The sequence below is a fragment of the Mustela nigripes genome, chromosome 6, assembly GCF_022355385.1.
Source record: "Mustela nigripes isolate SB6536 chromosome 6, MUSNIG.SB6536, whole genome shotgun sequence".
NCBI classification, from domain to species: domain Eukaryota; kingdom Metazoa; phylum Chordata; class Mammalia; order Carnivora; family Mustelidae; genus Mustela; species Mustela nigripes.
The window spans coordinates 11,463,209-11,487,133 of NC_081562.1; the positions used below are offsets into that span (position 1 = coordinate 11,463,209).

Here is a 23,925-nt window from a genome sequence, read left to right on the forward strand (position 1 = left end):
AGTCCCTGCCCACACTCATGTAGCAACTCAGAGGAGATAAACCGGCGGGGAGCAACAGTTAGAACCAAGCGCTGGTCCCGGACGCACTTGGCTCCCACATCCTACTTCCTACTTCCGCCTCCTGCAAAATGGCGGGTCACTTCCCAGGCCTTCGGGAATTGAGCAAAGACGACACACAGCAGGCTCGGCACATGTCTTGCATGTGGAAGGTAATACACTGGTGTGTTGTTTATTAGTTTTTATATAAGAATCTCCTTTTAGCAGCTTTTACAGGGCAGTTAACATCTTCTCTGAACTCCAGTTTCCTCCTCTGGGACAGAAGACAAGTAAGTCTCACCTCAGAGGTTGTGGCGAGAATGTGGGGTTAATGATGTGAGGTGCCTGGCGCTCGGCCAGAGAGGACAGAGAGCTGGCGGCCACAGTCATTACCCGCTGAGCTCCGAGGTCGCCTTGGAGTTCTTGTCAGCGCACAAGCGAAGCTGAGGGCGGAGAGGAACCAGATTTGCCATCGCTGGCCTGTGCTCAACGAGTACTCATTTCCCATGATTCTTCTCTCTCATGTTTCTTTCTGCAGTAACTGACCTCCCGGTATTGGCCTGGTGTGGTCAGCGTTTGGACTTGGAAGAGGCTATGCTCAAATGACAGGTCCCTATGAATGACATAGGACTCCAAAGACATGTGAATATGGCAGCTCCTACCCTTCTAGGAAATCCTTGGGTTTCCCAAGAAAAAAAAGCAGAGAACCAGAGAGGGTCAGGGTTTCCCATAAGTGTGGGTATGAGGATTGAGATTCCGGAAACTCTGAGTCCCCCACATCCCCGATCAGACTGAAATTCCTCCTTCAAAGTTTTATACCTTGGCCTTTATACCTTTTGAAAATGAAAATGCCTAGGTATATTCTATAAGCTCTTGTAGTTATTCTGTTATCAGGAGGACAGAACTGGCTTTGAAAGTCCCGAGTATACCAAGGACTGCAGAAAACTATGAAGCAAAGAATTAGTTCTGAAAATAGAACCTGACCCTTGGAATTCTAGAACAAGTGCTAAATGTAAAGGTGGGCAGAAATGAATTCAAATACAAGCCAGTACACAATTAGTTGTGTGAACTTGGACAAGTCCCTTAACCTTTCTGAACCCCAAATTTTTTTTTTTTAAGATTTTATTTATTTATTTGACAGAGAGAAATCACAAGTAGATGGAGAGGCAGGCAGAGAGTGAGAGGGAGGGAAGCAGGCTCCCTGCTGAGCAGAGAGCCCGATGCGGGACTCGATCCCAGGACCCTGAGATCATGACCTGAGCCGAAGGCAGCGGCTTAACCCACTGAGCCACCCAGGCGCCCCACCCCACCCCAAATTTCTTCTATGTAAAATCTGAGTGACAATACTAAAGCTCCCTCCTTACTTTAAAATCCACTACCAAATGAACTAATGGACAGAAAATGTTTCATAGTCAATTTCCCACTAGAGAGTGGGTGGCGAATTACAAAGACTCCGTTCCCAGAGAAACCCAACTCTAACTAACTGAAGCTGTATAAAGGAATTTTGGCTTCTGTAATTAAAGACCAGAGATGGAAAGGCTTCAGGCTTAGCTGGATCCAGGAAATGAAACCATATTTTCCTGGCTATCTCACCAATCCCTCCTTTCCATAGGAGATTTTTCTTTTGCATATAATTTCTTTCTTAGGGTGAGGGAAGATGACCCCAGCTGCATTTCCTTCTAGTTTGACAACTCCATGGCAAAAGAGAACTCCCCCCCCACACACACACACCTTATCAATCCCAGGGAAAACTTGAAAAGGCACTGTTCTGATCATGGGCTTCCTTGGACCAATCACTGTTCTTGCGAAATGGAATGTAGTGATGGACGGGTCTGAGTTATCTACGTAACTCATAACTAGGGGTGGGTGGGCTTTTTCTCCCTCTCAGCCCCTTGAAACCTACACATCTGGGGGAGGGGAGCAGGTGTGAAGGTTCTGGATAGTTGCAAATCGGAGCTGGCCAGGCTGGGTCTCTGCAGAAGTCCCCAGTTCTCTCATGAGAAGAGAGAAGGTCAAATGAGCTTGGGCTGCCATATGGTCCTTCAAGCACTTGGGGAATAATGGAGGCAGTATCCTCTGTGTGCCGTGTTTTCTGTATGCCTGCCACGTTTTCAACATTTTGTAATATTTGAGAAATTTCCATCTCCCCATGGAGGAGGTGGGACCCAGGAACAAGTCTTCCTTGAAGCCAAGGCACCTGGGCATGACCCGGCTCCACCAATCCGATGCCCAGGGGAGACTATAAGGAAGTGAGAACCCAGAAAAGGAGGCTCAGTGTAGGGAGGGCGGCTATAGGCCTGCAGTCTTGGGCAAGTTCTTGGTAAAGAAATGTCCTAGCAGAGCGACAGCATGCTGGTGTTTTGCTCATCCAGCTGTTTCCATGCATTGATCCTGGAGGCACAGCCTCCAGCCAGGTCCACCAGCCCTTCAACCCATCCTCTGAGTTAATATCCTTTTAAGAAGCTCCTTTTCTGCTTAGTCAGCCAGCTTGTTTGTGTTTCTCTTACTTGCAAGGAAAAGCCCTGACTAATGGCACTCTAACACCGCCCCTGCCCTGCCACCAGCAGATAGCAGGTGGGAGAGGTCTCCCGGGCAGCCAGTTTCCCCCACTTGTCGGAGAAGACTCAGCAGGGACCAGAGGAGCAGGGAAGCTTACAGCAGACCAGCGAGATGCTGTCAAATTGTCTGCAAGGATTTTCAGGATCTTGAACCAAGTTCCTAGGGAGAGGACAGCTGACATGATGACAAAAGTCAGTCTGATGAAAAAGCAATACAGCTGGTCATACATGGATGACCTAGTACTTAGTTATGTGTGTGTGTGTGTGTGTGTATTTATTCCTACGGGGGCAAATTTCACATAACATAAAATTAGCCGTTTTTAAGATGTGCAATTCAGTGGCATTCAGTACATTCACAATGTTGGATGATCACCCTCTGGGTCTAGTTCCAAAACACTTCCATCACCCACCAAAGGACACCCTGTTGCCCGTTAAGCAGTCTCTCCCTATTTCTCCCTTCCACCTGGTCCCCAGCAACCACTCATCTATTTTCAGCCTCTGCAGATTCACCCCTTCCGGATGTTTCATAGAAACGGAAACATATAATACATGACATTTGCGTCTGGCCGCTTTCACTTAGCAGAAGGTGTTTCAGGTTCATCCACATGTAGCAGGGGTCAGTTTCCATTCCTTCTCGTGGCTGAATCGGAGGCCACTGTAGGGTGGGCCACATTTTCCCCATTCATCAGTGTATGGACATCAGGGTGGCGATGAGGAGCACGGCCCTCGCCCTGGGAGCCCAAGGAAGGATGAGGGCTGGGTGGACTGTCGGAACCCAAAGAGGAAGCAGCAGCGACCAGACCTGAGACACAGCAACACTCCTCATCCTGGAACAGAGAGAGAGCGGTAGAGTCTGGGAGTCTCCCAGTGGGCTCTGGGGGTGATCAAAGAACACAAAACAGAAGCCAGGAGGGAGAAGAGGTCTGTTGTGGCTGAGAAGCTCCCGTAAGAGTCTCTGGGATCTCTGCAGAAACAGCTGGTCTGAAGGGGAATTTCAGTCATTTGGCCAGAGACCAGTGCAGCCCTCAGTAGAGTTCTGGAGGCAAACACCAGGTCTTGAATCCTGACTCTTACTCGCCAGCCCTGGAACACTGGGGCGGTCATTCACCTTCCCAGATCTCAATTCCTCTTCTGTAAGTGGGGCTAATAAGCACCTCTCCTTCACAAGGTCGCGGTCACAAGGTCGCCATGAGGACCAGCTGGATGATGTAAGGAAAGCACGATACCAGACACCCGAGAATCTCTTGCTGCAAGGTAGTTATTACTCTTATTTTTATGGCTGGGCTAGTGTTATTGCGTCTCTGTTGTACCCTGAAGTAGGTGTAAGTTGTTAAAAGGGTGTAGTAGGTGTGAATCAACCTAGCCCATAAACTGGGCAGCGCAAAATGTCTCTTCCTTCAGTTTTCAATGTCAGAACTGAATTTCTTTATGGATCCTCCATTCCCTTTGATGATGGAAACTTACCTGAGTCAATCTGGGGGTTTGCAACTCTCCCTGGGGGTGGCGGCTGGCCTCTGGAGGGGACTTCCGTCGAACCAAGTCTTAAGGAGGGGTGTCATCTGTCTGGTCCTCGGTCCTCGGTCAGTTGGCGTTCACCTGGACAAACAGAACCACGGAGACACAAGGCATCAGCTTATGCAATCGTGGGAGCTGGCCTTGCGAGGGGGTGAGACCCCCAGGGAGCGCACCTTGTGGGAGGGTGGAGAGGAACAAATTAATGCAAGGGAAGGTAGGAATAGGCGCGTAACTCTCCTGGGTTCCTACTTTGGTGACTTAACACAGTGTTTACCAGCACGAACCCCTGTGATGTTGTCCACTCCGTCCCCCCACCCCCGCACGCTCACCAAGTCAACACGCAAGTAAAGTTGCGCGCGCGCGCCCCCGAGGAAGCGAAGGGAATAACACACGGGAAATAACCGCTTGGGACGCGGGCAGCTTCGCGGTGGGACGGAGAGCAGCACCCGGGAGAGATGCTCTTCTCCCCTCACCTCGGAAGACTCCTGGCCAGCTCCGCCGAGGGGCTACCGCAGCGCGCGAGAGGCGCGTGGAAGAGCGCCGCGTCCGCGCCCAGGCGCGACGGAGCCGGCAGCCGCGCGCCTCCAGGGGGCGCCACTGAGCTTCGCTGCGCCCCGGGCGGGCGGGACTCGGGCGCGCTCTTGGAAAACACAGCATTTCCTGTAGCCGGCTGGGTGGGGACCTCGACAGTCCGTGACTCAGGGTGTGACTGTGGCCGTGATTTCATCTGGCCTGCCAGCCTGGAGGACGCCAGTCACGTGGCCCTGCCTGGTTTCCCGGGGGAGGGGGGCGGGAGGGGGTGCTGTGCATTCCTTGGAGCCGGGCTGCGGTTACCTCCACCCCGCCTCACTCTCCTCCCCGAATAAGCCCGGGTTTAGATTTAGGCTGGAGGATGCCAGTCTTCCTCTTGCTTGTTGGAGCGGAGGGAGCTTTATTTAGCCTCTGATGGGAAAGTGCGTGATGGGAAAGCAGCCCTTGGGAGGTCTGTAGGGTCCGTGCCTGCTGATCCAGACTGGACATCACCCGGCCTGGCCTTCTGCTGTGTGAGGGTGACTGACACTGGCCACGGGACGCTGGAGGGGAAGGAGAGGATCAGGATAAAAAGTGGCACCTCGTGGGGCTTTGTTACAAATTCTTCCCTTTACCAACCCCCCAGCCAGCACTTCTGGACGAGGCTGGGGCTCTCAGAGTGCAGAGTCCTGCCTGGGAAGTCAAGAGGCAGCCTTTGTCCCCTGAGCCCTCAGGCCCCTCAAGGACTTCACCAGTGCCTCTCACACTTCAGGCCCCCTCCATGCTTGAAAAGAGGCAGGCTGGGGTCAGGGAAGGAGCTTGCATTTTGGAAACAAGTAGGCCTGAGGCCTGGGCTGCACTCTTGTTTCTGTTAATACCATCTTGGCCCTGGTTACATTTTTAAAGTCTGTGAGCCTCAGTTTTCTCATCTGTAAGATGGGCATTGTAATATCCACTTCCTAGGATTTTTTTTTTAATTAAGGTTTTATTTATTTATTTGAGAGACAGAGAGAGAGCAGAAGCAAGGGGAGCAGAGAGAGAAGCAGGCTCCCCACTGAGCTGGGAGCCTGATGAGGGGCTCGAACCCAGGACCCAGGGATCTTGACCTGAGTTGAAGGCAGATGCTTAACCAACTGAGCCACCCAAGTGTCCCCCACCTCTGAGGATTAAAGAAGGTGTGTGAGAAGTGCCTAGCACAGTGCCCAGCATGTGGCATATACAGTCAATAAATAATGGTCAAATAAATAAATAATTTTATAAATTATTATAAATTTATAAATATTACTTATTTAACTCATAATATATATATTTATACATAAATTAAGTAGCCAATCAATGAAAATTCTAGATAGATAGAACCTCAAGGTCATAGACCCATAGAACCGGAAATACCTCAGAGCTTATGCCCCAACCCCTTCATATGAGATGTTTAGGGTTTTCCCAGATCCATTAAGCATTGAGGAGTGTTAACAATCTGGACTACTGGGCCAAGTCACTTGGTCCAGCTCTTGCCCTGATACCAACTAGGTGTGTGATTTTGGGCAACTTACTTAATCTCTGTGCCTCAGTTTCCTCATGTGTAAAATGGGGATCATGGTGTCCCTGTTATAGGTTGCTGGAAAGATTAATGAGAGAAAACCTGAAAAATACTTAGTTCATTATACAGTAAGGGCTCAGCAAATGCTAGGTGTTGTAGCAGGTACCATCAAGGAACATGTCAGCCACAGATCATCTCCAAAGATTAGTGGTGTTCAAAGTTCTTTTTCCAAACAAAACCTTCAGTAGATGTCACATCATTCATTTGTTCATTCATTCGTTTGTTCAACCAATAAATAATGAACATCTACTAGGGCCAGGCTTCATTCTAGATGTTGGAGATACAGATCTCAAGGATCTCTTTTCTCAGAGAACATGCATGCTACGGAAGGGAAGCATAAAATACACAAACAAGGCTAAGCAGAAGAGTGAGGCAGGTACTTCTACAGTTTGGTGACTTGATTCCTGTTAAGGGGCCAGGAGTTTCACTCAACATTGCTTTTGCATCCTTGCATAAGTCAATAGTGTTTTTATTTTTTTAAAAGATTTTATTTATTTATTTGACAGACAGAGATCACAAGTAGACAGAGAGGCAGGCAGAGAGGGGGGGGGGAAGCAGACTCCCTGCTGAGCAGAGAGCCGGATGTGGGACTCCATCCCAGGACCCTGGGATCATGACATGAGCTGAAGGCAGAGGCTTAACCCATTGAGCCACCCAGGTGCCCCTCAATAGGTTTTTAAAAAGCAAGTAATGTGTTAGGAAATAATACCCCCTCTCCCTCCTGTTTCTACCCACAGTGCTTTGTACAAACTTCATTTATATAGAATTTAATGTGCTGTAGAGGTTCACAAGGTCTTCTCAGCAACTCAGAAGTCCCCAAATGGCAAAATGAACTTTGGTTTGTGAAATCGTTTGGTTTTAAAACCTGCCCTAGATGGACGTGAGGCTATTTATAGTCTTTTTTCTTAACTGTATTTAATGCGAATAGTCGTACATATCACTGCAGTCATATAAATGTATTGAATTCCCAAGTGTTGCTGCAGGCCCTTTGGGGATGGTATGAGAATAATGGTATGATTATCTTTCCAAAATTTGATAAATTCTGAAATCTAAAACCCATTGACCCCCAAGGATTGGGAGTGAGTGACCGTAAACTTGTATTTTGTTCTCCTGAGTACGTCCATCTCCTCTGCTTTGTTGATATCGGTGATGATGGATATCATGTCCTAAACACATCTGTGTTCCCAGATTCCAACGAGCGCCTGGTGTGTGTGGTCACATGCAGCAAACTCTGCGGGATATGCTGATTTTCTGAATTTTCCATAACTTGGTGGAGAACTCCCACACCACATCTTAAGAAGCAGATTGGATCTCGGAATTTCAGGGTACTGTTCTGGTTACAGTGACAGATTGGATGTATGCATCTAATTTTGCTCCTTCCCGAAATCCCACTAGAACTTCTGGAAGAGAGATTGAAAAAAAAAAAAAAAAAAAAAACCAAACCCACAATGTTGAGAAAAGAGGACGGGAAACCACAGCCACAAGAGGAGATGCAGAGTGGTAACTAATTTGGCAGGCCTGGGAAAGCCGAGAAAAGCAGCCGTGGGAAGGGCTGAGCACAAACCTGATTTACACAGCAGACTCAGCCCAAGACAAAGAAACTGGCAACACCAGGTCCCTCTGTTGGGGGAGGAGGGGCGGTGGCAGGAGTGCTAAAGTAAGAAGAGCCGGGAGTGCTCTCTAGGAAGCAAGGAGGTCCTAGATTTCCTCTCCCACCCCACAATTCCCCCTCCCCCCCACTATTCCCCTGCAACTGATCCTCCTCCACACTGGAAGAAGTCTGGAAGGTTCTTCTCAGGAGCCGGTGGAACAGAGCGTCTCTGGCCTGGTGGGGGAGCACTCAACACAGTGAGGACGGGGCTATGGCACAGAAAATGGGGGATAAAGAAGCCATTTGCGTGGCAGTGCTGAATGTGGAAAGACCACACCCTCCCTGTTCTACCCCTCCCCCCTCGGTTGGTTCCTAGAACTCAGGCAGCCAAGAGTTCTATGTGGACCCTCCAGGGAGGGGGCTGGAAGATGTCTGGCTTCAAGGAAAGACTTAAAAACACTGACATACTGTATTTCCCAACAAATAGTCCCTGCAGATTACTGTGCTATGGAGCTCCAAGACAGCAGTTCCTCATGTGCTGAAAGCTTCCAATGAACGTTTTTGTATTTCCTTGACAGTAGGGCTGAGGAATACCTCATGTCTGAGGACAACCTTGAACGTTGAAGAGAGACACCAAAACAAACAGGATAAAAGCAATCTGGAACAAAGAGGGACAGGGAGGTTTTTTGGGTTTTTTGTTTTTGTTTTTTTTAAAGCATCATGTCATCAGAGAGATGAGAAAAGATAATTGCATCTCTGAACCAAAACAAAAGCAGGAGACCTTTAGAAAACATTCAAAGGTTTGGAAAGAGCTCTAGAAATGAAAGATAAGTGGGTTGAGATAAAAATAATAAAAGAGTGGGGAGATCTAGAGGGAGAAACACTGGAGAAATTAGAGCAAGAAGACAAAGAGAGGGAAGCCAGAAACAAAGCCAAACGAGCAGAAGTCCACACCGGGAGATCCAACAGCAGAATAGCAGGGGCCCCAGAAGAAGAGGGCAGAGAAAGAGGGGAGGAAGGAATCGCATGGGAGAAATGCAACAAATTCTGCAGAATGCAAGTTTCCAAACCGAAAGGCCCCAGTGCCCCATGATGGATGAACACAGAGCCAGATCAAGGCATGTGGCTGAAATTCCAGAATACTGAGGAAAACAAGATTTGACATCTTCCAGAGAGAGGGAACAACAAAACAAAATAAAATAAAACAGGACAGCTCCAGACCTCTCACAATAACCCCTGGGTCCAGAAGATGACCCAGGACCTTCGAAAGTCTTAATGAAACTAGTTTTTAATCTAAAATCCTGTTCTTGGTGAAGGTATAAACCAGCTATGAGGGTTTGACAAAAACATTGAGATATCAAAAATCTCCAAATATTTTCCCATGTAGCCTTTCTCAGAAAGCTACTGAAGAATGAGCCCCAGCAAAACAGAGAATGTAAGCCATGAATAAGAAGATGCGGTTTGACAATCATGCCCCAGTCTCAGAGGACAACCATTTCGACCCACCCAGAGGGAATCCTGGGCCTCAGTATATAGACATGTGGTTGTGGTATTATCACCAGGATCCCCAGCTCAAAGCGGAGAATGCCCGGATAAGCAGAACTCCAGGCTTTTTCTAGATCCGAGCTGCCTTGGCCAGATGTTTGTAGAGTTTCGGCTTTTCCCACCATGCCCTGAAATTGTCGAGCTCCGTGTGAGTGTTCAGCTTCGACCCATTCCCTAGGCCTGGAGAGAGGTCACAGAGCTGAGAAGCAAGGCAAAACCATCACCAACTGAGTCGCCCAATCCCCGTGAATGTATTTGGGCCATGACTAACCTGACAGCCCTTTCAGATGCTCTGATAATCCCCAGTGAGAGCTCAGCCATTCACAAGTCCACATTGTCATCCCTCACGGCGTCCGGGTCACTTTCCTGGGAGATTTCTGCCCTTTTCCTTACGGTGGCTTGAGCTCGCTTCTCACTTTTCCAAGAGTAAACAATATGTTGTTTACGGATACACACACAACCATGTGCAGATAACAGAATTGCCAAGAAATGGGAGGGAATACTTAAGATTCAGATGAGGGCTTACTTCTGCGAGCAGAGTGATGCCATTTGGGAGGGGCTCAGGGTGGAATCTGTAAGCTACCAGAGAGAATCTTATTTCTTAACCAATTTCTTTAAGTGGTAGACACATAGTTATAGAATCTTAGGTAATTATGATTCAATTTGCAATATACTTTTTTTTTTTAAGATTTTATGTATTTATTTGACAGGCAGAGAGGTAGGCAGAGAGAGAGAGAGAGAGAGAGGAGAGGAAGCAGGCTCCCCACTGAGCAGAGAGCCCAACGTGGGGCTCGATCCCAGGACCCTGAGATCATGACCTGAGCCGAAGGCAGAGGCTTTAACCCATTGAGCCACCCAGGTGCCCCAACAGAGGGGATTTTTTAAAGGCAGCTCAGGGAAGTTGGGTATTTGGTTTGCAGGTTCCTTAATTGTATCACTGTAAGCTGCCCTTCCTCTTCCCATCACCCCTTCCCTGCCGCTATCACCTGCCCCTCTCATCCTCAGGCCCTTCCAATCCTCTTACCCTGTTTTACTTTCCTTTTTTCTTGTGGTACTTATTAGTGTCTCACATCCTCTAGAACAGTGGGTGTCAACATTTTCGGCCCAAGGCCCATTTTATGCTTTTAAATATTATTGAAGACTTCAAAACACTCGTTATGCAGATTATATTATTGGTATTTTCCATGTCTGAAATTCAAACCGAGAAAATGTCAAAACCCAAGACTCACAAGCACGTATTCCAGAAGCGGTCAGACATCAGGTAGCCTCTGGAAAACTCCATGTAACGTCACAGGAGAATGAGAGTGAGAAAAGGTTTTAAGTCATATTCGGTATTATTATGAAAATAGTTTTGACCTTGGGGACCTCTGGAAAGGGCCTGAGGAACCTCCAGGAGTATCTGGTACTCTGGTTTGAGAACCGCTATTTAGAACGATGCCCAGCACGTAGCAAAAACTACTCAGCATGGGGCGCCTGGGTGGCTCAGTGGATTAAGCCGCTGCCTTCGGCTCAGGTCATGATCTCAGTGTCCTGGGATCGAGCCCCGCATCGGGCTCTTTGCTCAGCGGGAGCCTGCTTCTCTCTCTCTCTCTCTCTGCCTGACTCTCCGCCTACTTGTGATTTCTCTCTCTGTCAAATAAATAATAAAAACTACTCAGCAAATTTGTGCTCGGTACCTGCTCTAAAGAGAGCAGGTTCTCTCTTTAGGCACCTCTGCTAGGTGTTCTTGGTGACGCACAAGGAGGAAAGCCCCAGCCCCTCCCCTCGAGGTCCCTCCCCTCTCCAGGAGCCCAGAAGGACTTCTGGTAGGATATTCGTGCTCAACCTAATTCTCTGTTTCTCCAGAAACCGTTTCAGGGCAGCAGTTCTGGTGTGAGTCCAAGATTGCACAGTCAGCCCACACCGTTAGCCAGTCTGGAGCACTTTCTGACACATGCGGGGGTTCCTCCCAAAGGCTGCTGCTCACTGCCTTAGCCATGATGAGAGATGAGTACATATGGCCTCTTCTGAGCGGAGCCAGAGCAAGCAGGGTGGGGAGGAGGAGACGTGAGTGGGGGGGGAGTGGGGGTGCCATCACATGACCTTGGGTGGGTCACTTTCAAATCAGTTTCTCCCTTGGCTCACTGGGGCTTTGCAACTAGAGATTAGTCCCTAGGAGATGGCTAAGAGTGCTTCTCTGGTTCTACTAATGTAGAATTCCAAGCACTTACTCATGAGTTGTCTGTCTGATGAGTGCAGGAACCCAGCTGAGCCTGCGTTGAAGACATTTGATCTCCTGCCCAGAAAACCCCGGGGCCGCTGGAGACATCTGGGATAATGGAGCCATAAAGAAAACAAACTGGAATTCCAGTGCACGACGTAAGGACGCAACGAAGAGCATGAAGTCTGACCTCCATGTCATCTGGAATCTGGTTTCGGCGACGCCAAGCGTTGGCCATTTAAGTCTTAGAGAGACTCCAACGAGAAGAGCTGATATGATGGATTCCCATAAAGTTTATTTCATTTATTCATTCATTGAACAAATATTACCGAGCAGCGTTTCTTTGTCCTTTGTTATGTGGGATCCTGAGAATACCGGTGGGAATAAAATGCACTTAGGACGCCTTTTATTGCAAATGCACTTAAAATGCACTTGAGAACGCATTTAACTTTTCCAAATAATTAGCTGCCAACGTTTAAGTATCTGGGGATTTCACATAAAAAGCCAAATTTTCCGACATCATGTGAAAATTCGTTTTTCATTGCTTCCCCAGCTGTCCTCACCCTGCCTTCCCCACCTGACTCGGTGGGCATTTGAGTCTGCGCCTTGATGTACAGCTGGAGGGGCAGGCAGACATGTTAATAGGGAGCAACGTGTGAAACACTGCGCTGGAACTGCTGCTGAGTGCTAAGGGGGCGTGCTTAGCACATCCGCCCTGTGTCCTGCGCGTTTCCCAAAGCTAGAGTCGGGGAGAGAATGGGAGAGATGGATCCCAGCTCCCGGAGAGTCCCTCGTCTAGGAAGGAGCCAGACCGCTAATGCAGAATTATGCAGAATTACAGTGCTGGTCTTCCCCTCCTCCCCAGATTATTTATTTATTTATTTGAGAGAGAGAGAGCACGAGCAGGGAGAGAAGCAGAGGGAGACGCAGACTCAATCCCAGGACCCTGGGATCATGACCTGAGCTGAAGGCAGACACCTAACCGGCTGAGCCACCCCAACTGTGGGGTCTTGAAGGAGCAGTTCATCTCACCCAGGCTGGGAGTAGGAGCAGATTCCAGATCCCAAGCCGTGTGTTGAGTGAGAATCAGCTCAAATAGGTGGGGAGTAAGGAGAAGCTGTGAAATCAGTCCCCACTCCGGATTGACTCTTCAAAGCGCAGACCTCCAGCACGCCTGCCTCTTACCGCTGTACACGACCGGAGGCGAGTGTTATTATTAACACCCTCCTAGTTTTATCTCCTCAAACCAGTGTTCCCTTGAAGCCCTCTCCAGAGCAGCTCTCCCTGCGTGGGATGTTCTCTCCCCATCTCTTTCCACGGCTGGCACCTTCTTGTTATTCAGCTTTTAGCTTCAAAGTGACCCTCTCAGAGAAGAAGCTTTCTCTGTTCTCCTGATGATGAAGAGCCACCCACTCCCCCTCAATCCTGTCCTCGTCTTCTGATTCTCTGATCCCACCACTATCCAACATTCATAGGGTGTATTTTCTGTCTCTCCCCACCGGAAAATAAGCTCTGTGAGAGCTGGGACCTGGTCTGCCTTCTTCACGGTCCTGCCACTTAGGACCCGCTCGACATTTGCTGGACGTGAATGAACTGTGTACAAGATACACGATGATGGAGACAGAGGGGCAGTTGAGAAATCCTAAATGACAGGCTGGAAAGAAGGAGAGGCACCGGGATGTCTAAGGAGGGGCTGGCTGACACCCGCTGAGATTGGCCACAGCGTCAAGGTGGTTTGACAAGGGGCCAGAAGTCTCCCCACGAGGGCTAAGGGAGCTGGCCAGACGTGTCCGTGCGTGCGGGAGAGTCCTTTCTGAGCCCAAGTTGGCTCATCCACAAAACGGGGATGATAATACGATACCAACCTTGGGCGGTTATTTTGAGAATAAGTAAGAGAGGTTCAGTATAGGAGAATGCTTGGTATACAGAAGTTAATGATTTTATTGATTTATTTCTTACAGTCCAGGGCTTGGTTGGTTGGTTTGGTATGGATGTATGTGTTCACACTTAGGAAGCCATGAATTCATAGCGAATGGGTCTCAGCCGCAGCCCAGGCTCCTTTCTCACAAAGCGTGCTTCCCTGGTGGGCAAGCCCGGGCACCTTGCTCTTTGGCTTCCTTCTTTTTTTCTGATAATTTTCCTTCCCACGTTTCAGGGAGCTATCTCGGCTCTTAGAGCACTTAAGATGCTCAATATAGACATCCATTCTCTTGGCAGAAATCTTACCCTTAGTGTGTTTACTACAATGCCAGCAGCACGCTGGGCAACCTGGCGGACCCTTCCCGCTTTGCCGGGGTAACGTGGGTGGGGCCATTCCTTTTGAACAGTGTCCATTCCCTTGATGTCTGCAACATCACCTTTCTTGCTGTTTCACAAGTTTGTGTTGAAGGAACAATTCCAGGTCTTCTCAAAGGCCCGGAGAACACTGAGCGGCGCCTCACCTCTTCCCCTTTGCGTTGATCATTTTGGTGCATTCCCAGAAGATGGCTGTTCCCCACGAAAAGAAGGTGTCCGTTACGGCTCAGGATTAAATTGCTTCCTCACTGTGTTTTGTGCTGTGGGTCTAAGTAGGCAAAAGAACTACTGGAGAATCATGAGAGATTAGGAAATAGGTTTTTCATAGGAGAAACGTCCATCCCTGTTTTTTTGTTTTTTGTTTTTTGTTTTTTGTTTTTCAAACCAGACCCTGGTCTGGTTATTAGGCTCATGATCCCAGGAAACACAGTGAGGCCGTGGGGAAGGAAGGCACGGAAGGAAGAGAGGAGAAGTTACATTTATGAACAAGTCAACATTGTGGGCAACTGGGGCTCACTCCCATTGTGGGTCCTCTGAGAGACTGTGTAGAAATGCCTCAAAATTGTCCTCCCAAGAGGTGAGGAGGATGGGAACTTTAGACACCAACTTCTGTTCCTCCTTGGGTCAGGGGTGTCCCTGGGGGTGCTCCTGGGGCTCCTCCTGGGGGTGCTCCTGGAAATCCTGGGTCCACGAGGTAGCCATGCTCCTGCAGCCAAAGAAAGCCCTTCTGGCAGGTGGCCCAGTTAGGGAGCAAATAACATGTGTGGAATGTATGGGAACTGTCTGCAGATCCCACAGGTGACTTTTGTGGCCAAAGGGATGTTTTTATGGCAGCAACAGCATCTGCTACTTCTCCTGTGGCCTTTGGGTGCAGATTGGGGAAAAGGAATCCCACGTCTTCATTTTCCCCTAGGGAGGAGGAGTATAGTAATTATATTCTCATTAAAAAATATTTATTGCTTCTCCCTTCAGGAGGATTAAACATCCCCACGCTATTGAGGGCAGGCTTGGCCATGTAACTTGCTTTGGTGGATGGGCGAAGAGGAGAATACGGGTGTGCCGCCCCCTTCTCGTGGCCCACGGCCCTCCCTCTCTTCCCTCTGCCACAGAACAGTAATGACCAAGACACAGACCAGCCTATCATCCTGGGTCCCAGAGCAAAGACAATATGGCAGCCAGTCCAGAATGGATATGGGAACAAGAAATCGCGGTGGTTGTAAGCCACTACCTTAGCTGACTAGTAGAAGGAGTGATTTATCTGATTGGGGGTTGGGGAAGAAAAACTGGACATAGTCATGGCTCAGCTCCTTTCTTATTCTTCCTGTAGATCTGCTTCTGCCTGAGAGCAGGAGTTTCTGGTTAGCTCTCTGCACTGCAGCCAGTGCCCTGTCCCTGCGGGGGCAGCTGCTGGTTTTCCATCTGTGTCAGTGGCTGACTTCTCTGCCCCCTATCCCCCAAAGGCTTTCGCCAACTTAGTGGTTTTTGCCTGCCTCACACTGTGGCATTTTTCACGTTCAGCTTCATGCTCTGTGTTAACATGAGTCACAAACAGCAATGGCAACTTCACTTGTGTGTTTACTTTGTGACTATGCAGAGGGCAACATTACAGCGGTTCTGGCTGATAACCATTGGGTTAAGTCACAAAAGAGGGAAATGGGAGAGATACAAGCCTATTTCGACCTTGCCTTTCATTATTTTTTTCCTTTTCTTCATTTCTGTCTCCTTTGCTCTTCTCCATAAAACCCAAGAAAGTCAACGTTCTGGGCTTAATTGGAGTCGATAGGTTAATGGATATTTTATTCATTCAATCATTACTTACAAAGCATCTGAGTATGGAAGGTAGTATGACAGGCTGGTTGAAAGAAGGGATTTGAGATGTCTTTCCTGTTCCTTTCCCATCACTCTCTTTTGACATCAGGTTTTGAATGTTGTCCAAAGGTGATACTTAGCATTGTTTTCCGAATTGGTGTCATTTTATGCACCTTCTGCTTCATAGGTTGTAATCGGAATGGTTAATGCTTCTGATGCTCATTCTCTGATCTTTAATCCATTGATTATGAGATAGAACACTATTTAGGTATTTTCTCAGAGTAAGTAGTATAACTCGCTAGAAAATATACACGCACGACCTGAACCTCAGTGGCTTAACACAGTTCAGTTTCATTTCTTGTCTGTTGCCGGTGGGACAGCCTTTTATGTAAGTAGCTCTCCTCCAGTCGAAGACTCAGGCCCCAGGCTCCTTCCCTCTTAGAGCATCACTGTCGTTAGCTGGTGGTCTTCACAGCTGCTGTAGAGTGGGAAAGAGGGCCCGAGGGTCGCCTGGGAGGTTTTCAGGGGCCAGGGCTGTAAGTGATCTCCTTCACTTTGACCCATAGATTGTCACACATCCCCATCCCTACAGCAGGGGACGCTGGGAAACTCTCCTTTTGTCGGCAGGAGAAGGAAACCATGTACAGATGGTCTTCGCCTCCAAAACGTTCGCTCACGTTCTCTCTCCGCCTCTGGCAGGTACTTCCACTGTTCCCACCCTCCCTTCCTTTCAGGAGTAAAGCTGTTACCGTGGAACTGTAGAGAGAGAGAAGAGTCAGGACCGAGCTTTTGAATTTCACAATAGACTTTGGAAACACATGGCTTGAGAGAAAAGCCTGTGTGTTTCAAAAGACTGGTCTTTGAATTCCCAAAGTCTAACCCCTCCATGACTCTGGTCATGCCACTGATGCCCCACACCACCTAGAGATGTTTCCCAGAATCAGAATTAGCTGGGACCTATCTGGCCTCCCATCCCAAGAGAACAGATGTGGCAAAGGCTGAGGAAAGTGATAGGCGAGCTGCCGAGGGGAACAGACCTGGGCCTCTGGAGGGTCCCAGTCTCCTGCCTCCTCCTCGAAGGAATCCCAGGGAGGGCATGAGGGACAAAGAGCTCCAGATGGGCTGGCCATCTGTAGGGAGAGGAGCTCTGTTCCTCCCATCCCCACCAGACGCCCTGGAGGGGACACAGATCCAGCAAGGATACGAAAAACAGTGGTGCCTCCTCAGTGTGCCTACAGGGTGGGGGCCAGAAACAGCCTCTCAGAGATTCCCAAGGGCCCAGAGTGGTGTGGGAAGAGTTTTCTGTGGCCTTGGCAGAGGTGCAAGGCCTAACACAGAGCCTTTCCTGGAGACACCCTGGGTAGGCTGCCCTCTGGCAGACAGGGCAGCTCAGTGGAGGTCCCCCAGATCAACGTCAATGCCAGACAGGGTCCCGGAGGAAGATGCCGAAGCAGGTGCCCACAGAGACTGTGAAAACCTGATGCCTTCATGCAGTAGAGGGCAGGGAGCTTATGTCCACGTAGAATGCAGAATCATGACAGTTAAGTTCTGTGCCAGTGTATAAAAAAGTTAAACTTTTTTGGTGCCCTCTTCCTTGGAAGATTTGTACCCACCCACACTGAAACACCCTAAAATGTCCATAAAGACATAGGGAGACAGGGAGAGGGACAGGGGACTTGGAGTAGGGGAACCTTTGGCAGCAAACATCCTGTGTGACCTTGAGTCTGTCCCTGTACCTCTCTGGATCTCAGTGTTCTCATCTGTAAAATGGGATATAATACTACCTGTTTCGCAGATGTGCTGTGAGGATTAAATCCAAAAAGAAAAAGAAAGAAAGAAAGAAAAAGGAGAGAACCCCAGCCCCTGTCAGGGGCTCTGTGGATATCTGAACATTCCCTGTCTTCCCCTTCGGAGGCCATTTCCAAGCCTAAACGCCACACATCTCTGTGGGAAAGATGGATGCATGAGGTTATATATGTGCCGGGGCCTGGAAAATAAAAGAAAATGCCTTCCCCTGCTCTGTAAGGAAGCAATAAAAACCTGGGACAAGGCACAAAATAGACAACGAAAGCCTGACTTGAGGGTGGGGTGGGGGTCGGGGTAGGGTGAGCGCGGTGACTTCACTACATGAAGAACAACAACTCAATACCCTGCTATCATCCTTCATCAAACGACAGAAATAGAAACCAGACAAACACATTATGTGAAGGGCAAAAGGGTTGGCAAGGTTCTGGCCTATAGGAAAAACCCAGGTTCAATAATGCCACCAGCGGAGGGAGGTAAGGAAGTGAGGTCAAAGTCAAGAACGGGGTTGGTGTTGGAAAAGGCTGGTTTTATAGTCCTAATGAGGCTTAAACATCACACGTTCCTCTTTTGCTGAACTCAGTTTCTCATTAGGCTCTGTATCTGCTCCCGGATCAACCAGCCCCATGGCAGGGACTGCTTTCACTTCCTCTGGCCGAGGAATTATCAAGGGTATTCTCCGCCTTTCTTTTTTGGGAAAAGAAAGCTTTGGAGTAGAAAATGCTCTCTTCTATTTATATCTCCCCTCCTCTCTCTGATTAGAGAGATGATAAATTTTGGGGAAGAAGTCAGGTCCCAAGCTCTGTCTTTATTTAGAAGAGGGCATGGTGAAGACAGCACTTTCTAAGAGGATCTGCTTTGCTGTGGGTCTCTTTTTCTGCTCTTCTAGGGGCGATCTGAGCACGGGGGCTGAGTTTTTGGATATTTGTGCCAAGCTCTGTGCTCAGTGCTATGGACACAGAAATGGAGTAAGGGATTAAGAAAAGGCTCATATTCTGGGGCACCTGGATGGGCTCAGTGGCTTAAGCCTCTGCCTTCGGCTCAGGTTGTGGTCTCAGGGTCCTGGGATTGGGCCCACATGGGGCTCTCTGCTAGGCAGGGAGCCTGCTTCCCCCCTCTCCCTGCCTCTCTGCCTACTTGTGATCTCTCTCTCTGTCAAATAAATAAATAAAATCTTAAAAAAAAAGAAAGAAAGAAAGAAAGAAAAGGCTCATATTCTCAAAGAGTTTACAAATAGAGAGATTGATGCCCCCAGCTTGTCTGATGGCAGTCGGTTACCAAAGTACTAGGTTAACAATAACCGGCATTTGATTAGATCTTCCATAAGATGTATTACCGGAGTCCCCCCTCATGCCCCGGGGATACTTTCCACGACCCTCTAGTGGATGCCTGAAACTGCGGAGAGTACCGAACCCTCTGTATACTATGCTTTTTTTTTTCCTATTTGTACATATCTACAACAAAGTTTAATTTATAAATTAGTCACAGTAAGAGATTAACAACAACAATAATAAAATAAAACAGTTATAACAATAACTGTAATACAAGTTATAGGAATGTAGTCTCTCTCTCTAGTTCTCTCAAAATATCTTGGTGTCCTGTACTCACCCTTCTTCTTGTGGTGATGGGAAATGACAAAAGGCCACCACGATGAGATGAAGTGTGTTGAAGGATGAATGGCGCACAGGTTGTCATGGAGCATCAGGCTACTGTGACCTTCTGACAGCTTCTCAGAAAGGGGATCATCAAGCCATGAGGACCTGAACTGGGGGAAAGCAAAACCATGGATAAGTGAAGACTACTGTATTTCCCGTGGCCCCATGATAGCCCTATGTGAGGTATTCGGGTAACTTCTTGGCTCTTCCAGTCTCCGTTTGAGGACCACAGCCAGAACTGGTTCCGGAACTTTTTCCAGTCCCAGTGATCTGACCCCAACTTCAGTGCTATGACCTCCTGGCAGAATGTTTCTCCTGGTAAACAGTACTGCATCCCTCCCAAGCTGTTGCAGGCACAAAATAATTTCCCCACTTTTGTTCAGAACCCGTACCCTGGGAAACTCCTCCTTACTTTTAAAGACCTACAGGAAACACAACATTCTCGGTGAAGCTTGTCCCAGCTCCCTTAGGCATCTCCTAGAGATGCTGGCACATAGAGTAATCATATTAATAAGGATAATAGGAGTAATAATAGAAGGAAGAAGGTTTAAGTTACCATTTGCTGAGTGTATCTATGAGCCAGGTGTTCTGTTAAGTGCTTTGCATGCATTATTTAATGCTCAGAAGAACCCTAGGGGGAGGTACTATTATTACCCTCAGTTTATAGGTTATATGAATTAGGCGTTAAGTTTGGCTGCAGGTAGAAACCTGTTCATAGTGGCTTAACCAAACAGGAGCTTATTTTGCTCAAATAACATAAATTGGAGGTAGATGGGCAAGGCTGCTATGGTGGTTCTATAATACAATTCTTAGCATGTGGCTTTGATCACTGTGGAAACAAGAGATCTGCTGTTTCCCAATCTGTGTTCCAGGCAGGAGGAAGGGAAATAGCAAATGACGAAGGACGAAGAGCCTCTTCTTCCTGGGGTTTTGTCTTATTAGTTGGGAAGGGACGTTGTCGCTTACCTACACCTTGCTGGCCAGATCTGTGCTGTGTGGTCACACTTAGCTACCAGGGAACCCGAGAATTCTGCATTTTTTTTTTTCTTCTTAAAGCTGGGCAGGTTTCTGTTCTGAACAAAGCTGGAGTCCTGCCAGTAAGGAAGAAGAAGAGGATATTGGATTAGAAACTATCCATGTTTGTCACACAAATGAAGAAAGTAGGCATCAGAGACACTCAGGCTCTTGTCCAAGGTCAGATATGTGGCCAAGGCAGATTCCAAACCGTGTCTGCTTGATGCCAGAGGCCATATCCTTAACTGCTCTGAGAGATGACCTTCTTAGCACGATGTGTTGCCATTGTCTTTTTAATTGTTCATCCCTTCTTCCCTAGCCTGGGAGCTCCTTGGTACCAGCATTCAATTCTACTCCCCTTGGTGTCCTAGACTCTTGCCCATAGTTTGTTAAGTGGATAAATGAATAAATGTTAGGACTTCAGTAGTTTCTGCAGCTAAAAATTCTTTCTAGGAAAATGTTCTTTAATTGTCCTCTTCCTCTGTAATGTTTTCTAGTCTGTACCCAGACAGGTAGCTGTAGATATGATATGCAAGAAAGAATCTGGTCTCTGTGTCACTCACCATGGGTGCCTTTGGCCTCTTCCACTAGTTACAGGCTTCTAGTCTCTCTCTCTCCCTAAATGCTTCATGCTTCTTTACAGGGAAGGGTCCAATTTCTCTTTGTTCTGCCTGGTCATTCAAACATTCCTATACTACATCACTCTATTTCTTAGGGGCATGTGCACTACTTGAATAACACTGATTTGAGTCACAAGTAGTTCCAGTCCCAAATCTCATTTCTTGCTGGGTCATGGAGCAGGCCAGGAAGGACCTAGCTAGCATCATTTAGATTCCAGTATTTTGACAAGCCAGGTAGGGACGGGAGGAGAATTTTTAAAAGACACCAGTTTGGAAGGTAAAATTTTCAGAAAGCCCACCACTGATGTCCCTAGGCTTAAAAAAAAAAAAAAAAAAATTGTTGTTCCACAGCCTCACAAGGAAATATCCTGGTTTTCCTTCAAAGCCATAATGCTTGGTTGGATGGGTTCAAGCTCCCTCAGCTGTGGGGGTGCTGCCAACAGGGACCCCTGACTTAAGTTGTGGTTGCCTAATTCAGCTCAAGAAGCTTACAGGCATTTATACTTCCAGCTTAATGGAATCCTGAATATTGCCCAAGTAGCAATATTAAGAGATGCTAGGCTTCTCCTTCCAGCCCTATGGGCCCCTAGCCAGTAGCTTACAGTCACTAAACAAATTGGATGATAAATATTTACCACTTGTTAAGCAGTCGCTCTATGTCAGAGGCTATGCTAAGTGCATTATTTTGTTTCATTTAATCCTTAGAAAAACACTGTGACTGCTGTTGTCATCTTACAAACAAGGAATATAAGGCTTAGTGAAAAATAAATGATTTGCCCAATACCGAGGGGTGATTTGGGGAACTCTGAACTCTGTCTGCCTATCTTAATCTCTAGCAGCCGCACTGAGGCCATCTGATGTAAATTTAAAAACCGATAGTAGTGATACTGACAGTCTTTGATCTTGATAATCAGCTTTTTTCACTCTCATTTAAAACGTGAATAAAATGACCATGGTAATAGTAATAATAATAATTAACATTTATTGAGGACTCACTGTTGGGCAATTTGTTTGAAGTTCTTAGTATGTGATAACTCCTTTAAGCTTCACAACAATCCCTTCAGGGAGGTACGATTATTATTTTTTAAAAGACTTTATCAGGGAGAGAGAGAGCACACCAACAGGGGAGAGCAGCAGGCAGAGGGAGAAGCTCCCTGCTCAGCAGGGAGCCTGACTCAGGACTCCATCCCAGGACCCTTGGATCATGACCTGAGCCGAAGGCAGACGCTTAACTGACTGAGCCACCCATGCATCCCAGGGAGGTACTATTATTATCTTGATTTTTTAAAAAGATTTTATTTATTTATTTGACAGAGAGAGAGAGAGAGAGAGAGAGAGGTATCACAAGTAGGCAGAGAAGCAGAGCTACTGAGCAGAGAGCCTGATATGGGGCTCAATCCCAGGACCCTGAGATCATGACCTGAGCCGAAAGCAGAGGTTTAACCCACTGAGCCATGCAGGCGCCCCTATTTTGATTTTTAGATGAAGAAAGTGAGGCGAAGAGAGGAAAGGAAGGTTTTACAAGTCAAATGAGACTTGCAAGTGGCAGAGCTAAAACTTGGTTATTTTTATTGATCTATAACACAGCTTAGATTTTAAAAAATGTGCTTGCTATGAAAACTCAGCTTCAAGGCTTCAGTCTTGACTTCCAAGCAGTGTGCGGGCCCTAAATCCCTTCTGTATAGGAATTCTTTCGTCATCACTAGCTCAGCATTACATGGGTAGTAGGTGGTAAAGCTTGGATTCAAATTTGTGTTGGTCTGACTCCAAAGCAAGGATCTTTACCACTGTACTATTATAGTACTAGCCAGGTTAAACCCAAGTTCAAAGGACAAATCATAGACCCATCTGGAAATGACCTTAGAAATCATCTAAGTTAGGGTTTCTCAACCTAGCATTATTGACATTTTGGGCTGGATAACTGTTGTGGGGACTCTCCTGTTCATAGCAGGATGTTGGACAACGTTCCTGGCCTCTACCCACCAGATACCAGATTTATCCTCCATCCCCCTCACAGCTTTAACAAAGTATATCTCCAGATGTTGACAAACATCCTGGGAGAGAGAGGAAGGGGAAAATTGCTCTGGTTGCCAACCACCAATCTAAACTAGCTCCTCATTTTCCAAACGATGGAGCAGGGGTCCAGAGAGATGAAGTCATTTGGTCAAACTGGGTAGCAGAATCCAGATCATTCACACAGCATCACCATATCCCTGTAATGTACACAGCATATGTGGAACTCAGAGGAAGTAGATGCGCTCTTGGTGCTTACAGTCTGGTAGGAGAGAAAACCTACTGCTGCACATATATCTCCAGCTGCAGGACGTCGAGAAGCGACAAAGTGCTGCACAGGCAGCAAGATGCAGAAAATATGATATGGTATACTGAGCTCTGGATCTAACACTTTGTAGGAGCAGTACTTAACCAAGTTTCAGGCTCATGTTCATCATCAATGAAACCGAGATAATGGTATTTACTCTGCCTACAACAACAGCTTCAGAAGGGGTCTGTGAACGCCTTGTGCGAACTCTAAAGCCCTTAAAGCATCAGGTGTTATTATGAATGCGGTGATAATTATGATTAGCCTTTCAGAACAGGGGAGAGCCGTGTAGTGGTGGCTTCCTTCCTGGACCTTCCAAATCGAGGTCCCCTTTCTTCTGCGAGAAGAGGAGCAGGCTAAGAACCTTTCACGGCGCCTCTTTCCTCGCCTGGAACCATCGCGGCCACCTAGGCGAACTCCGGTCGCTGCTTCGCAGAACTGGCCCTCCCTAGCCCTTAGGCCTCTCAAGCTCCGCCCGCCCCGGGCTGTGGCCCCGCCCCGAAAGCGCAAACTCCGCCTCCTCCGCGCGGGCAGGCACTCCGGCGGCGCGGCGCCTCCAGGACAAGCCTTCGGCCGGGCCGGAGATTCCCGAACTCCCCCGATCTCTTCCCGGCCTCCCTCGGACGCCCGGAGCGGAGGCGGCGGAGATTGCCGAGGGGCGCTGGCCCCGCCCCCGCCCCCGCCCCGCCACGGCCTCCCGCGCGGGCTGGAGTCCCAGATCCCGGTCCCTCCCTCCTCCTTTCTCTCCGCCCGCCTTCCCGGGGCTGCCACAGTGGCGGGTCGGAGGCTCCCGGCCAGTCAGCTCGTTCCGGCCCCGGGCCCCTCCTCCCCCACCCCCCAAACAAACAGCCCTCCCC

At 48.2% G+C, this 23,925-nt stretch overlaps 1 long non-coding RNA gene across 1 annotated transcript; it reads right to left on the reverse strand.

Moving 5' to 3' along the window:
* Positions 1-221: 221 nt before the first annotated feature.
* Positions 222-4,684, reverse strand: LOC132020476 (uncharacterized). The gene is made up of 3 exons (XR_009404980.1): positions 4,583-4,684; positions 4,059-4,190; positions 222-3,421 (listed from the first exon to the last, which is right to left on the reverse strand). It is a non-coding gene; the product is annotated as an uncharacterized LOC132020476 (long non-coding RNA).
* Positions 4,685-23,925: the final 19,241 nt, after the last annotated feature.